The sequence below is a fragment of the Rhyacophila brunnea genome, unplaced genomic scaffold (genome assembly GCF_057557595.1).
Source record: "Rhyacophila brunnea isolate RB1 unplaced genomic scaffold, BYU_Rbru_1.0 scaffold_10, whole genome shotgun sequence".
Lineage (NCBI taxonomy): Eukaryota > Metazoa > Arthropoda > Insecta > Trichoptera > Rhyacophilidae > Rhyacophila > Rhyacophila brunnea.
Window position 1 is genome coordinate 25,050,674 of NW_028232752.1, and position 4,806 is coordinate 25,055,479.

At 30.2% G+C, this 4,806-nt stretch overlaps 1 long non-coding RNA gene across 1 annotated transcript; it reads right to left on the minus strand.

Moving 5' to 3' along the window:
• Window positions 1-579: 579 nt before the first annotated feature.
• On the minus strand, window positions 580-2,310 carry LOC147079017 (uncharacterized). Its single transcript, XR_015071351.1, has 3 exons — window positions 2,245-2,310; window positions 1,691-1,896; window positions 580-1,266 (listed from the first exon to the last, which is right to left on the minus strand). It is a non-coding gene; the product is annotated as an uncharacterized LOC147079017 (long non-coding RNA).
• Window positions 2,311-4,806: the final 2,496 nt, after the last annotated feature.

Here is a 4,806-nt window from a genome sequence, read left to right on the forward strand (position 1 = left end):
ATTGAATTTGGATTGGATGGAATTTCCTAGTAGATTTTCCAACTAAACAACATGACGCTTTCTATATATTATTTACTGTTAGTTTTGAAATTATTGTATTTGAAATAAATAATGTATCAATAATACACATAGAAATCAATAGATATATAAAATAGATATCACAGTTTAAAAATCAGAAAGATCAATGCATATTACCATTGTTTATGTTACAATATAAAACAACATTTATCATTGAACGTAGGTACCAAGAAAAATAGACTTCATTAAAATGTGTCAATATAGTATATACCCGATATAATTATATAAATTATTATATTGTTAATTACTCTGTGGGGTCCATATATACTGCTTCAATTGTAATTTAATTTTACAGTATAATTATTTATGTTAAGTACTTGATTTACTTATTATATGTACAAATGTAATATACTTACCTACTTATTAGGATATATCTTGGTGAATTTTAAAATAAGAGGAAATTAAATGGAGGTCATCGTGTCTAACTAGATGTCTAACTAGACGTTGTTAAGTCTTATATAAATATTTATACATTATTAAATTGTTTTTCTGTTTTTTATTGATGTAAAGACATGGCATGTATTCAAAGTAATAACAAATTAGCTGTGTACTATTTATTTAACTTATATTAAAACCCCAAGATTGATTTCGTCTTACGACATATTTTATTCTTCTAAGTTTTACTATGACATTGTAATATGAACCATGGATATAGTATAGTACTTAAAAAAATCAAAACTGGTAATATATTATTTCAATATTTAATAGTCAATTTTCATTTGAAGTCAGCATTTAATTACTGGTATAACACATAATTATTAACTGATATCTACAACTTCAGATGGACAAATTAATTGATATATCATATTATCAGTTTTCATTTCCTTTCAACAATGTATTCATTCTAGCAGCTATTTTAAATATCTTACTAGTTTTTATGTCATGGCACCTTACAAAGGCTCCGAGCAACCGTATACTGAGCTTCGAGAACAGATGTTTACGACGGATACTGGGTGTGCGGTAATTTTAGAAGTAACGGGAGATAAAAGAACGCACCAAATAGCCTCGCATCACGTTGAGAGTGAATACGCAACTTTGTACCTGGCCCGGCCACGTGCTGCGAGTGCCTGAAGAGAATCCCAATCTGGTTTGCCTGTTCTTCAAGCCAACCGGATTCCGGCGTCCTGGATGGCCGCTAAATACTATTTATATAGCATATCTGGCGGAGTTACGGGCTGCTAGTATGACCTGGAACGATGCAAAAAAACTAGAGTGACAGAGATTCTTGGAGGCGCCGCATTGTATCCATATGCTGCAACTAAGATGCAGATATAGCCGAAGAGAAGAATTAATATACAGCATCTAGAAAACTTAAAGTCTTTGAAATGGTGTTAGAAAGACAATGTTTCTAATATCAAAGTGATATTGAGGATGAAAAAGAAAAGACTTGGAGAGTAAGCTCTACCAAATGACATACCTGATATGATACAAGTAACTGATATGCAAAATTATATTATATTTTAGAATATTATGAATCAATTTAGCAACTTTTATATCATTATCGATAATAAATTTAGTGCAAAAATGTAATTATAAAATTGTTTTATTTTTTAAATATGTATGCGAGATAGATATAGCTATAGGTTACAAACATTAGTCACTTTATATTTACCTTTTGTAATTGTACTATTAAATCTATAAAATGGGTATATATGCTTGATGGTCTACGTCATAAATAATATTATATGAATCACGCCATGTTCGGATCGTACGCCGAAAGTCGGATTTATTTCATTATTAATTAAAAGATTTATTTCATTCCATCTTATTCATATGAAACCGTCGACAAGCAAAGATCTCGGTAGACATTTTCTCCATCTGCAAAAAACATAACATATGAACTGTTAATAGTGTGATTTTTAATCTTTTATAGTGTGCGACTGTTTGAAGAATGGTAATTAAAACGGATTAGTGATAATACAAAGCATCAAAAAAGATTGATTAACTAAAATAAAGTAATCAGGTAGGTAACATGTTTAATAACAACTAGAACGCCTTAGATTATATCAAACAAATAAATATGAAATCACAGGCATTCTCGCAATAACCTCTAAACTAACCACGCAACTAATTTAGACTAAGAAAACAATAAATTAACACTTGAATAATATATGCAAAACACACAGAATACTACTACAGTAATAAATAACATAATATTGTACTTACAGATAGTGTTTCTTATTCCTGATATAAAACACAATTCCTTCGTTAGGTATCTTGCAATTTGCTATCAACATAATCTGACAGCAGAGAGTTTTTTCTATTAGTCTATGGCCAAAAATACGGATTTACTTGGCCGGCTAAAAAAAAGATTTTAATATAGCAAGAACATTTTGAATATGCGACAAATAAATAAAAGTATATATAATATAGTTGTTAAAAAAATCTGTGTACATTATAAAATATATTTAATATTATAAATACATATATTTTTTAAATTCATGTTATAATTTGTAAACGACGAAGCACGTCAGCTAATACGCATAGTAAATGTTTAAACTTTGGTAATCAAATTCGAATGTGACAGAAAGAGAAAGAAAAACTTTTTAATCATATTAGCATGCGTAAAAGAGATGTAACATAATATCACTTTCACTTTAAAAATCATACCTAGTATTCAATGTCATAGTTCAACTTTAAATGAAAAAACAGAAACTCTAGGTAAGCATGTGTGCCCTTAATGAAACGTTAGAAATAATTGTATTATAAATTCATAGTGAGTAAATAAATTGGTTTGAACTCAAAGTTGTACATTAAATAACTATGCATTATCTTGAAATTCAAAGCTTTGCTTGTCAAATTGTATTCTATTATGTGTTATTTACTCTTTAGTAATAATCACCTGTCACTATCATTTAATGTCAAATTAATTTTGCAATCAATTATGCCGCTGAAAAGATGAATAAGGGTGCAAGAAATAGGGAGAGGGTGTATGATGACGAAACTACGCGTTTCGTAAGCATTTTCATTATTAATTGACGAGTGTGAGAAGTGCTAAGGATGTTTACTTCTAAGACTTACGACAGGGCTTACTTCCACGCCTTCTACATTTGTTCGTGGAGGATGCCACTCAGTGGCATGTCAAAGTTTTTTTTTATTTATGTGTTGAATTATTAGTGAACTACTTACCATATTTATATTATACTTTTGACGTTCCGTTATACTTTTTATGATAATTTTTAATTAATAAACTAAAATAATTTTGACACTTAATAATTTCATTATAATACGTCATGTACTGGTGGTAAGTTACGATAAGTCCAAATTTGGTGAAATTCAGCGATTATCATGTTGAAATTTAATTGTTCATGCTCTAAAGAAAAATATCAGTAATATCAAAATGTTTTTGAAGGTAATCATTTAAAAACTTGTGTATGAAAAAGTACAAATAAATATTTTGTAAGTAAAAACAACAACATACAATATATAATATATACTTGTAAGAGAATAAAATGTAAATAATTTAAATATCACTAAAATACTACGACTGCTTAATCTGTAAACCGGCTAACTCCACTTGGGCAAAGTGTTCAGGAAGGAGAAAAAACTTAATAATTTAACTATCGAACGGAATTTAAAAATTCCAAAAAGATACAAATAAGCTGCACTTTGAGTACACTATTTTAGCTTCCTTTTTAATATAAAAATATATAAAGAGCGGAGTTATTCCATTTACGATATTGGAAATTTGGCACGTGTACTTAAAGAACGACAACGCAATTATTTATAGGTTTAGCAGTTTGAAATTTTCTATGATATGGAAGTATGAACTAAGCCAAGAGATGTCACGGAGACTTGAAGCTTTCGAGATGTGGCTGTATAGACGCATTCTCAAAATTCCTTGGACTGACCGGGTGACAAATGTTAAAGTTCTCAATCGAATGGGGAAGGGCCGAGAAGTTCTACGTAGTATCAAAACGAGGAAACTACAGTACTTCGGCCACATTATGAGAGGACAAAAATACAGCATTTCCCAACTTGTCATTCAAGGAAATATCAATGGGAAGCGTAGCAGAGGACGGCGCTACATTTCGTGGCTTAATAACCTCCGTGATTGGCATGAATGCAGCTCCACTGAACTGTTTCGGATAGCAGACGACAAAGATAAGATCGCCTTTATGGTGGCCAGCCTCCGCTGGGGGATGGCACAATAAGAAGAAGTTTGAAATTTGTGTGAGCATAGAAAACATGCATTATAACAAAATGTCATCAAAATCTCATTTTTCTTCAAAAGTGCAGTTAGCTGGTTTACGGATTGAGCAGTTGACTAGATATTTGATGCACAAAAAACAGTAATTTGTCTTTTCTGTTAAGTTGCAAATCTAAACCAAGCTTGATTTATTTCTTGCATACTGAAATTATCTCAGAAATAGTATAAATAGAAAAAATCTCAGACCTCATGGGATTTAAAATAGTATATAATGTAGGCACAATCTTGCTAGCTAGGCTTTTTGTTAATAAATACTTCATAATGTTGGATCGTAAATTTAGATAAAAATACACATTAAAAATTATCAATTTCAATCAGCCACAAGATTCAAACTCACGATCCATTACTTTGAAGACATATCTTTAAAATCATCAGTAAGTATGTAACTGCATTACATCTTTGGACATCTATGTTTATTTTCCATCTCAGATACTCACCTGACCGGCACTCATAAAGAGAAATAAGTTAATGTTATAATATTCATCTGATAGTATAAAACTCTCGGCAAAATTAATGCT